This window comes from Equus przewalskii, chromosome 16, assembly GCF_037783145.1.
Source record: "Equus przewalskii isolate Varuska chromosome 16, EquPr2, whole genome shotgun sequence".
In the NCBI taxonomy this organism is placed as follows: Eukaryota; Metazoa; Chordata; class Mammalia; order Perissodactyla; family Equidae; genus Equus; species Equus przewalskii.
The window spans coordinates 11,885,025-11,897,896 of record NC_091846.1 but is presented as its reverse complement, the minus strand read 5'-3'; the positions used below and the strand labels follow the sequence as shown (position 1 = coordinate 11,897,896).

At 43.3% G+C, this 12,872-nt stretch overlaps 1 long non-coding RNA gene across 1 annotated transcript; it reads right to left on the bottom strand.

The window, feature by feature from the left end:
* Window positions 1-1,790: 1,790 nt before the first annotated feature.
* Window positions 1,791-8,500, bottom strand: LOC139076319 (uncharacterized). The gene is made up of 3 exons (XR_011527772.1): window positions 5,643-8,500; window positions 4,114-4,285; window positions 1,791-2,198 (listed from the first exon to the last, which is right to left on the bottom strand). It is a non-coding gene; the product is annotated as an uncharacterized lncRNA (long non-coding RNA).
* Between the last annotated feature and the right edge of the window lie 4,372 nt (window positions 8,501-12,872).

Sequence of the window (12,872 nt, the reverse complement as noted above, 5' to 3'; positions counted from 1 at the left end):
TCCACACAGCTCCACCACTGCTCAAGGCTTCTGGGCACACATGCATATAACACACACATACACACCCTTTCTTCTAGAAAGCCATGACTTAGGCCTGACAGCCCTTCATTTCCCATGATTATGCAACATGGTGAGTACTCCAGTGGGGCATTGTCCTGCCTGATCCTCCCCATCATGCAGAACTGATTTTCGCCCCCACCATGCGCTGTTCAAACTTGTACCACGGTGCGCTAACCTTTACTCTTCTATTGCTCCGTCTGGACTCGAGTGTGCACAGGGATTGAGTCTCATTCGTCTCTGCATTTCCAGCACTAGCACAGCTCCTGGCACAAAGTTGGATGGAAAAGACAGTTCTGGATTTGGGGAAAGAGGGAAGAGGAGGCAGGGACAGAGGTAAAAGAAGGAGGGGCTCCAGAACACCAAACGTTACAGACTGGAAAGAAGAGGAGGAGCCAGTGAAGAGCACCAAGAAGAAGCAGGGGGAGAAACAGGGGGAGAATTAGGAGCTAAGGTTGACAGACAGACAGACCGAGAGAGAGGAACCAAGGGGCCAAGAGAAGAAATGAGCTTCAAGAAGCAGATAGCGTCCCGTGCTGTACATAGCAGGCACAACCTTCAAGTTGAAGGCTGAAAATAGGACAGGGGATCTGGCATTTAGGATCATTTAGGTCATGATTGACCTTAAGAAGAGCACTTTAGTGTTTAATTGGGAAGGAGGGCAGGAATCGAGATTGCAATGGGACGAAGTAGACAGAACAGACATTGAGACAGTGTAGACCGTGAGAGCAGCACCGGTCTCTCTAAAAGTCTGGTCATAAAAGAATTGGAAATCGGTCAGTCAAGAGAAGAGAAGGAAAGGATGGAGGGGACATTTCTTCTGAATAGAGAGACCCAAATGTGTCTTGTGCTGCTTATACACACTGACCTGGACTGTGGCCTCTGTAAGGTGGTCATGGCTAGAGGACGGTCTGCCCATGGGAACTACACAGACCCAGCCTATGTTAGGGGGTCAGATTCACAACCATCATTCTGCTGGTCCCTGGCTCAATTGAACATGTTTCTGAGCTCCTGGCCACCTGTTCCAGGACCTTCGTGTAGGAGTCAGAAGAAGACTTGACATCAGAGAGGGACATCTGCAGCCATACTGATCCACCTCCAATCAGGTGTCCCCCTTGGTCAGGATAATTACGGTGTTTCCATATTTCAGCCCTGCTTGTGTTTCTACCCCCAGAACCAGAGCAACCCTGCCTTACTTCTGTATCGTGTTCAGCTCAATAAATGCAAGTTTTCAAGTCACTAGAGCAAAATATCCTTTTTAAAAAATCTCTCCTTCTGGATCTTTTGGCTCTTTGAAACTTTAGGAAGTTCCTAGTAAGTTCTCGTTCCATCTGGAGACGCTAAGGCAGTGATAAATCTGTGAAGGGGAGCTGCCTGCCGTGAGCTAGGCGTGTGTCACGTGTTCTGCCTTTATGCTCCTTGGCTGATGAACCTCCCGCCTTTGAGGAAAAACTTCACCCAGCTTTCTCCAAACAGCCTAGAATTAGTCATCTCTTACCGTTTAAGATGATATACGATTAAAGCAATCTCCTACGTGATTACGGAAATTATTCAGATAGCACCACCGGGATAACATATTATCGGCATGTTACTTAGCAACTGAAGAATATAGGCACTCTCAAAAATTAAGACGGAAAAAAGTGAAGATACATATTTCACCCAAAACTAGTTTTACAATGATCCGTAAAAGCAACCAGAAAATCACTATAGTGAATAACGTAATGGCAACAAGATTAACTTTAATTATGTATTTAGACATCACGCCCACGCTCTTAAGCAGGCACTAGCAGGGAGATGAACATCAGCTTGGGCTTTCTCTGCAGATGTGTCCATGGCTGGGGCCAGAGCCACAGTTCTTTGATGTGTGACCCAGGGTGAAGTCTCCAGTCACCCCCCCTTGGCCTTCTTCCCCACATCTTCATCTCAGGCTCTTCTATTTCTCAGTCCTACTCTTTCCATTGTCACCACCACTGTCACCACCTTCTACTACCACTGATGTGGCTGCCTCGCTGGGACTCACACATTCCAGGTGCTGTGGAGTAGATCGATTGCCATCTTCACATAGGAAAGTGACCAGATAGCTCCTTTGCTTGGGGGTCGAGATTGTGAGTTTTATCCCCAATGGCTTTATCAGTGGTGCCCTGGGTCAAAAGGAAAATAAGAACACAGAGTGAGGCATACATATTACGTCTGATGGAAAAATAACTCAAAGCCCATGTCTCACTGGTAGGAGACTAGGAATGACATAAAGGCAGGAGTGTATGTGTGTCCATGTTTGTGTGAATATAACTGATTATAAACCTACTCTGTGCTAGATATTGTACTAGATGCATTTTTCTCTAATCCTTTCAACAGCCTAGCAAAGCAAGCTTTTTTTTTTTTATTTTTTTGGTGAGAAAGACTCGCCCTGAGCTAACATTCATGTGAATCTTCCTCTACTTTGTACGTGGGATGTCTCCACAGCATGGCCAACAAGTGGAGTAGGTCCACACCTGGGATCCAAACCCGTAAAACCAGGGCTGCCAAAGCAGAGCGTGCAGAACTTTAACCACTCGGCCATGGGGCTGGCCCAAAAGCAAGCATTTTTACAGCTGTTTTTAAAAATATTTATTTTTAAATAATTATAGATTCACAGGAGTTTACTTAGAAATGTACAGGGAAGTTCTAAATACTCTTTCCCGCCACCCACCCAACATTAACATCTCATCCACCTTTAGCACAATATCGAAGTCAAGAAATGGTGTTAGTACAATCCATAGACCTCATTCAAATTTCAGCAGTGACACATGCACTGATTACCCAAAATTCCACTGTGGCCACCACTCAGAGTAGAACCTTCTGGAGGTCATTGTTACAAGGAGTTGCAGCCTGAGTCCACCTAGCAGTAGGGCCAGCAGGACTGTGGACCCGTTTGGTAGCCACATCCCTAGATCTAGATGTATCGTACAGTGGAGATAGTACACAGAGTGATGAGCAAAAGCTCTCCGTTAGTTTCCTAATCTGTGAGATGAAGGCCATTTTGGTAGAAAGAGCCAAGTGGAAACCCCCGGGACTCTCCTCCCCTCCCCAAAACTCACTCTCAGTCAAGAGCGTAAAGCAGAAGCAAACTACATCTCTAGAGGGGTGGCAGAGACTAGTGCTATCATCAAAGACTTGAGCAACGACAGGATGGTGATTCCTACCACATCCCTAATTACTCACACTTTCCGCTAGAGCAAAGGTCAGATGGGTCATGAAGAATGACTATCCATTATTGCAAACATAATCAGATGACATGATGACAATCACAGCTATAGCTCCATTTGCAGTATCTTTGCTAGCAGGGCCAATACTGACTTTAGCCTACTGACTATATCTACTCATATATACAAATATGATTTGAAGGGATCGTGATCATCTTGATATCTCACAGAACATCATGCTGACCCATTATATTGATGACGGTATGCTAATTGCTCTTGTGAGTAGGTCGTATCAAGCACTCTAGATACCTAAGTAAGACATCTGCACGCCAGAGGTCAGGAGATAATCCCTGTGAAAGTTTAAGTGGGCTGCAATATTGAAGTTTCCATGAGTTCAGTGGAGTGGAGTGGAGTGTGTGGGGGTTTCCCTCTGCACCTTGTCCTACCTACCCCAAAGAAAGAAACTTGATGTTTAGTGGTCCTTTTTTGGTTTTGGTAGCAACATATAACATGTTTAGGTATGTGCCGTTATAGTTCATTTACCAAGGAACCCATAGGCTGCTCGTTTTGATTAGGGCAGAATCAAAAATTAGTTTTGCAGTGTGGTCAGGCTGTGGCGCATGCTGCCCTGCCTCTTCAACTTAATTACCAACCAACCCAAAGCTATGGAAAGTGTCAGCAGAGCCCCATTACAGAGACTGGCAAGTCCCAGTGCCCTCCTCTGCTGACAACTATTCTCCATTCTAAAAGCAGCCCATGGCTGGCTACTGGTCCCTGGTAGAGGATTTACACCTCACCGAGGGATACCAAGTTGACTATGCAACCCAGTTGTCCATCACGTATTAAGCATCCATCATGATACTTAAGCACAGACCTTGTCTACATGAGTCAGCATGATATGCTGGCAGCAGCCAGAAGTGGATGCCTCCACCACCACATCACACTCAGGCACGGCCCTGAAAGGCATTGATGAAGGAAAGTAGCCTGGTAGGCAGAACTTCAAGTGGTACATCTGGTCATCCGCTTCATGCAGAAGGAGAAAAGGCCTGGGATACAAATATATAATAATTAATAAGCAATGGCCAATGGCTTGACTGCTTGCTCAGAGACTTAGAAAATTGGTGACAGGAAGTGTAGGGTAGAGGTATGTGGGTGGATCTTTCAGAATGATTACAGAGCATGAAGATGTTATGGCCCACACACATGTCAGCCAGAGACATCTGTGGCAGAGGAGTTTCTCAATAATCAGGTGGAAAAGATAGCCCATTCTTTGTCAGTCAGCCACCCCAGTGCTTGCTCCTTAGAGGCTGCGCACCATCATCTTCCCTTCAACAAGTCTAACCTGGCTACCAGCCCTCCTGAGTACCCAACCTGACAAAAACAGAGGTCAGTGCCGAGACCCCAGGATGGGGCTTTATCTTGAAATGGATAAACGTTTTAGACCAAGTATCTTTTAAAGAATTGTCTTTTGCCTCTAATTTTTAACAAATATTTCTACGAGACAAAAACTCGTTAAATACATCGTCTCTATTTATAATGATTTTCAAGGTTTCACCAAACAAAGATACTGCAAAATCAAAGATCTTCTAAATTCATTTCATTCTAATACAGAATATAAATTTTTAATTAAAGTAAAAGTTCCATCAAGAAATTCTTCCCACAATTCAATATATTCCAAGGAGCAATTATAATAATTGAAAATTGTTTTAAATATAGTTCGAGTTCTCTTTGTTTAATTTGTTCTGTTTTTCCCTTGCTTTTTATAGGGATAATTTTTAATGCCTTCTTATTCACAAGCTTTTTTCTCAATGATTAAAATTTACGAAAAGCTGACTTTTGGGGGTTTCACCCTTTAAATACGTTAACTTAAAACTTCCAACTGATTTTGAACAAAATACAACCAAAATTTATCAGAGTCACTTACAGAAAGTTCATTGCCATTGCAGAACGCATAGGTTGATTTACAAAGCCATTCTTCAAAGGCTCGTGCAAATCTAAACTCATAGTTGGCAGCAAAGAAAGAAAGCAAGTTCTACCATCTGAAATATTTCTTTGTATTCATCAAACTCATCATTTTTGATGAATACAAAAAATACTTCACCACAAGAATTTTGTCACTCAATTTACAATAACCGTGATAATGTACGAATATTTGTAAATCTTGACAGCTACAGCTTTGGTTTTGATTAATAAAATGCTGCAGTTTGTTTGGGTGAAATTATAAATTATGAGGGCATCACAATCAATGACAAGTATATTTATGCTCCATTATGTTTCTTAATTCAGTAAAACCATTGTTTCTACAATACTCAGCCCCATCAAAATTTGTATTTGTCGTTTCACCATAAAAATAAATAATTTTATCTTTGTTAAGCTTACATTTGAATTTATAATAGCACTTACAATAATATTTCCTTCCAAAGAATGAACTTCTAGAAGCTTCATTTTGATTCCTCAAGCAGATGAAAAAACACAAACATGGTTGGAATTATATGACTTCTCTTTGAAGGCTCTGAAGACTTTGATGTGAATCTATCTTCATTTAACTGTTTACAAAGTTCTTCTGATAATGGCATGAAAATATTAATAGCTATCATTTCACTTTTCATAAATAAATAAGAAAATTTGGGATTGAAAATGAGCAAAATTAACTTGGAATAATAGTTATTTGATCTAAACGAAAAGTCATGACAGAGTGAGGACCTTCAGCAACTGCAGGTCTTAAATCCTCGTCCTCGGGCGCGGTCTTCTTAAAATAACTATTAATTTTGAAGTAGATGCTGATGCTTCTTCATGAGATTTGTATCTTCTGGTTTTCGTGTAGTCGGTAATATTGCTATGAACCCCATAGTAAGTGGTAAATATTGACAAACTTTTTGGGGCAACTTAAGCATTCATAATCAACTTTCTTAAGAAGTAGAACTTTATTACATAATTTCCCATTAAACATCAACTGCCATTTTTGTAGATTTTTGCTAGCAAGAGAGTTTTTCAAAAACAAATAAATAGTTGTAACCATTTAACCATACAATAAATGATAACACAAGAGCATTCGGACTACTCCCTACATCTCCCATGGAGGGACAGCTCAGCCTCTACTTCTCACACACATTTATGTATACCTATCCCACAATTCCCTTTATTTCCCAATAACCACATTGACAGCCCAGTGGTTTGATACATCTTGCAGGCCATAGCACAGGCCACTGTACAACTGTCCAGGACACCAAGTGCCTCACGAGGGCAGCAACATTGAATAAATCTCCCACCGCTGTCTGAAACTGGATGGAGTTAGCTGTCCCTGGCCAGTCGTATCTGAGTAAACTTTGTTTTATCAACAAATACCCTGCAGGCTGTCCTTGAAAGAACGGCTAGTTAGATTGCATCAGGAAATGGATTACGACTTGTCACTTTTCAGATTAACCACATTAAACTGAGAATTCTGTCCACTGCATGTGTGCATCACAACCTTCTAGGGAAGAGTATGGTAGAACCTAGAAGTACAAAGTGGAAGCATACCAAACCCATCTTGGCTTATTTCAATGCAATTATTAATAACAATAGTTTGCTTGAGAATGAAAAATCAAGAACAAATGACAAACTGGTCAGGACACCAGCAGAACAGTCATAAACTGGGTCTGATCCAGGAAAGCTGCTATCATCACCCTGTCACCCTGTCACCATCTGAACCCTTTCATCAACATTGGGAACACTGAAAGTGGGACAGGCAAACAGTACGTGCCCACCTCATAAGGCAATCTGAGTACACCATCCCACCTATGAAGTACTGGTGCTAAAAATAATAAATTAACTGAATCTAATCAAGCTAACTGGCAGTTCCAGGAAGTTGGATGAATGAGATAAATGACACCACAAGAAAACAGACAAATCTAGAATATGGGCATTGTACAGGTCAGTTAGCCTGGTTTCTTCAACAAGTAACTGGCCTAAAAAAAGAAAAAAATGAAGGGGCAGGGAGAGCTGCTCTTGAGCAAAAGAGACTTAGGAGACAGAATAGCCAAATATGATTTTAGGACCTTGTTTAGATCCTGATTTGAAGGTAACCAATGATAAACTACCATTTTTGAGACAATCAAGATGTTGAAAATTTCCAAGGAATTATTGTTACCTTTGGTGTGATAATGTCATTGAGTAGGAAAGAACGTTCCGTTTTTAGAAGTTCCCGCTGAATTACATAGTGATGGAATAACGTCCTACAGTGATGGAAGAGCTTTCCGAGACTTGCTGTGGTACCTCAGCAGAGAAAACGTGGTGGACAGATGAAGCCAACGTGTCACAATCACAAGTCTAGAATCTGAGTGTTGGGCGTATGGAGGCTTATTATATTGTTCTTTCCTCTTTTATGTATATTTTACATTTTGAGTTTAAAATTTAAAATTAATGTTGAAGAAGACAGGGCCAAGACCAGAGGCAGGAAGGATCTGTTTTAAGCTCTCCCTTTATTTTTCAGTCTGTCCGTCAATGCTGCCGGAGATGGTTAATCCCAGGGCTAGGACTCCACCTAACTGATGGCGAGGGCTCTGTTTTATCACGTACTGAAAGCTCTGGAGACTATATATCCTTCATTTTCTTCTTATTACGGTTACAGTTAAAATATATATTTTTTACTCTGTTTTCACTCAGTTCATCCCGGGCTTTAGCTTTGGGATATTCAGATTGGTTATAGCACTCACCTCGTCCTTTATACAACCCAGCCAAGATCATTCCATATAAACTGCTCTGCCCCATGGTTTCCTAACCCATCTCCCAAACTCTCCTTCATGGATTATTGGGTCTGATCGCCCAAGTCTGTTGGAGGCTCCCCTCCATCCTCAACTCGTTCCTGTGGCATCTCTGGCCATGGATCCCATCGTGTTTTCTGTGACTGTTTCAAGTGTGTAAGAGAGGCTTTCCTAACAGCTAACTACCAAAACCAACAGCACCAGCTTTCTTCTCTTCCCGACACGGTCACAACTCTTGATATTCTGATAAACATCACTTGCCTCCTACCAGATGTGTTTCTCTGGAACCTACCATTCTATTTTTCAGTCCCAGCCCACTCCATCTAGGTCATATAGATAATCGTCTAGTTGTTCCCAAACCTACAAGATTTTATTTCCTTTTATACTCTGCATTTGTACAAAGTCATCTGAGGCCAGAAGTGTTGTTTCCTAATCATTCGGCTCTTTTTTCCTCTATCTGGGAGCACAGGCATCTCCTCTGTCTTCAGGCTTCTTTCTTCTACAGCATGCAGCAGCCTCCTGGTAGAGAGTAATACTGCGTGAATATTTCTATAACAAACGAATGAGTGGAAGTATCATATTTGCCTTCCATTCTGAAGCATCCCGGATTAGAAATATTTTCCATACATTTCTCCTCAGTAAATGTTCATTTAAAGCTGTTAGAATCCAGCTGGCAGATCTCTCTCCAGATACAATCTTCCCAATCTACTGAGATGCATTTTGTCCTTTAGCAGAATTCTGCCCACCCCCACTCCACACCCAGTATTAAAAGCCGAAGTTCAGAAAACTGCTACTAGCTGTGTGATCTTGGTCAAATTACTTAACTTCTCTGTGCCTCTGTTGAGGAGCTGTAAGATAATAACAATACCTCACAGAAATCATATGAGTCAATTATATATAAAGGATTTAAAACAGTGCCTACCAAACTCTGCCTTCAATAGATGTTAGCACATATTAGTATTATTCAAGTCATTAAGCTGTTACTGTTCTGATACCTAGTTGTTTTTGTCTTTCACTGACATTGATTTTTTTATAATAATAAAGAGGTGTTGAGATAATGGAGGACAAAAGACCCAAGTCCAGAATCTGAAGGCAACATTAGCAAATTCCAGGACAGGTGCCAACAGAGCAGCGGACCAGCGGGCAGCAGCATTTTATCCCTATTAAAAGACCAGCTAACCTCCTAAGTGATTGCAGAGCAGCCCTGGAAGCAGCTCTAGTTGGTCTTCTGCGTTTAAAGGTTATCTGACCAGCAGGACACCCTGCCCACTCAATACTTAGGGAAAGGAGTGACGAGAAAATGACTTATAAGACCAGAATAAAGCAATTTTTGTTTTTTGTCCAAAGTGAAAACTTAAATCATCCCTTTTTTTGAATGTTATTTTCCAAGATAGGAAGGCTTGTCTGAAGATATTGTTATGCCAAAAACTCATCGCCAAGGATGAAAACTTTTGATACACACAAAAGAAAAATGTGTAGAAAGGTTAGCCTTCCAGACATGAGGCTAATGGTCCTCAGAATCATGGACTGTTAGAACTGAGACAGAGCTTGAAGTTCATTTCATCCATTACAGATGAGGAAACCGAGTCCCAGAGAGGTTAGTAGTCAGCCAGCTCTGCACCCCAGCGGTCCCGTTTCCCCCTGAAGCAGCCAATGATGCTGCAGTTAGACCAAAGGGACATATTCAAATCACCAGGGCAGCTTCACAGGAGGAGAGGCAGACATCCTATTAAACCCTAATGGACAAACAACAGCCTTCAGAGCTTTCAGGGGCTAGAATATAAAAGTACGAATCGACATTTGGAACATAATGAAGAAAACATGGGAAGGCTCACCTGAACATTACGCAATATGAATGCCACAAAACAAAATAACTCCTAGAATTTTTCATATGCATTGCAAATCATACGATTTCCAGCCAGTCCCTATCTTGATTTCTCCAGGAAAAACTCAGTGGACTCCAAATTATTGTCATCATTTCCACTGTTCATTATTGCTTTCAAAATCCTAGACAGGGAGGTTTTATTCACTGTGACATCCTCTGCCAAGTCTGATAGCCAAGAAGGGGTGAAGTAGATGAATGGATTTCTTAAAGACATAGCCATTTATTTCAAAGGGGACTTGAACTTTTGATGGAGGGCTGAGTGGGTGGGTGGGTGTGTCCGTATGCTTAAAGCTCTTTGAGAGGCACTGTAGTGTCCTGCTTAAGAGCACAGTCTCTGGAGCTAGAATGTCTGAGCTCAAATCCCAGCTCCATAACTTGTCAGCTGTGTGATCTCGGACAAGCATCTACTATGCGCCTTGGTTTCCCCATCTGTAAGATAGGTGTAATAAGAGAACTTAGCTCAAACTGTCATTGTGAGGATTAAACGAGTTAATGCACATACAGCCTGTAGAACATTCTGTGGCACATGGCAAACATGTAATTAAATGTTAACTGTTACTATCCAAAGGTCACTCATCTGGCAATGACACTTAGCTGGAAAAAATGCTCAAGTAAGCTTTCTACAAAAGCTGGCCACTCCAGCCTGGCCACTTAAGCCACAGACAAGTCTCAGTGGATTTTACGCTAAATTCTAAGAAGTGCGTCTGCTCCCCCTAGACGTCAAGTTGCAAGTCATAGGTCAACGTCTTCCTCCAGGTGCCAGCCCGGGAAGCAGCCTCACAGTCGGTCATGGAAGCTACTTCTGTGGGGCAGCTACTGTCTCCATTGCATGGTGGGAAGGCCCGGTATTTACCTACACCCGGAGGACACAATCTGGTTGGGAAAACAAGCCATACAAACACTTGGGTGACGACACAAGAGTTAAAGAAGAGAGTGAGAGGAGCACAGGCTGGGTGTGATCTGATTTGACCCGGCAACATAGAGGAGCAAGTGCCGCCTCTGGGTGTGGGGAGATCCCGGGGGCCACCCCAGACAGGAAGCTAAAGCTGCCCACATACAGACAGGAGGGACCTCACCCCCACTGAGATTAATTACCACTAAGCTGCCGAAAATAAAAACAATGATTTTGAAAGGAAGACGTAAATATACAAATCTCCGCGTAAAACCCAAATAATTCCATAAACTCAAAGATCATAAAAGCCAATCTCACAAACAAGGCTGCATTAAACCACCACTGGGTTCCTTTAAGGCTGGTTCCTTCAGGGGACACACGGGGCCTCCGTGAGCACTGGGACTCCTCCAGCTTTCGGAGCTGTGAGGCCCTGGCTCTGTGTCTCACCACGGCACGCTGCCCTGCCCCAGCTCTTCCCAAGGACTGCCAACGCCTGCTGTGAAGGCACATTTTCTCAACTGTCGACTCGTTCCTTTAATAACTCTTAATGTCAATTTATCCAGCACAGTCTGTGCAGCAATTTATGAGTGAGTAGGAGGCAGAGCAAAGTTGAGCTAAGCAGGATGAGTCAGCCTTCCCAAGACTCTTAGCTGAGTCTGGGTTGGGAGCGGGACTCCGGCAAGGCTTGAAAACTCACATTGAACAGGAGGACTTTCACCTAATTGTCATATGGTCCAGCCACCTTCTAATGATCAGCAGGCCTGTCAAAAAGAGAGTCAGTGATGGTCACTTTCCTGTCGGGGTGGTTGGTGAGAGCTTCCCAGAGCCGGCCTCCCCGGGGCCCCTCGTGGAAGCGGCCCTGCCATCCTCAGAATCCACATCTCCTTCCTGAGAGGCATCAGGCAACAGTCCTGCACCTGCAGCCAGAAAGACCATTTGTCATTAGGCTGGGCCCAGAGGCTAACGTGAGACTGAGCTTAAAAGCTGACTACAAGCTGGCATGAATGTGATGAAGAGGGGCCCAGACTTGTGGCTCCAGCTTGGTCAGCACTCGTGTTCATGTAAGTCCAGGAAGGCTACAGGACTTTCCACTGCAGCCACTACCACTACAGGGCAGACGTTCCGTTCTTAAGCCACCTGTCTGAGAGATGTTCTCTTACAGATACGCTGGTCCCTTGAAACCTGTTCCTAAGATCTCTGAAAAGAAGATAGGAAGGAAAGTCTGTGTGGGGTGGAGAGGGTGCTGGAATTAGGGGAGCGGGGTGCAGGGCAGTTTGCAGATTAAATCGGGTGGTCCTGGTAGACCTCATTACAAAAATGAGTTTTCAAAAAAGACTGAGGGTTCAGTGAGGGAACGGGCCTGGATGATATCTGAGGGAAGAACATTCCAGGCCGAGGGAGCAGCCCGAGCAGAGGCGCTAAGGTAAGAGCACGCCACGGTGTTTGAAGAGCAATAAGGATGCCAGTGTGGCCAGAGCACAGAGGGTGACGAGGAGAGTGGTAGGAGAGAGGCTCAGAGGGGTCACCGGAGGGCACGGAGAGGAGGGGCCTGGTCGTCTCCAGCAACAGGCCTGAGGTGAGAGAGTCAACTAAGAGTATCCATCCCATTCAACCAGATTGTATTTGTCAATAAAGTTGGGGAAGAGTTTATCATTCCACTTATACCGATTTCATATGCTCAGTGCTTTGACAATTTTGTTTTTTTTTAAAGATTGGCACCTGAGCTAACAAGTGTTGCCAATCTTTTTTTTCTTCTTCTTCTCCCCAAAGCCCCCCAGTACATAGTTGCACATTCTATTTGTAGGTCCTTCTAGTTGTGCTATATGGGAAGCCACCTCAGCATGGCCTGACGAGAGTTGCCATGTCCACACCCAGGATCCGAACCGGCAAAACCCTGGGCCGCCGAAGCTGAGTGCGCGAACTTAACCACTTGGCCACAGGGCCAGCCCCTGACAGTTTTTTAATATGTTCTCCATTTGGATAAACATAATCTCAAGCCCTCCTTTAATATATTACCTTAAATTCAAAAGAAATAAAGTATCATGACTAAAAGCAAATCAAAGCAATGAAGCAAAACACACCTTTGTTTCCAAACCACACACACCCCCTGGATA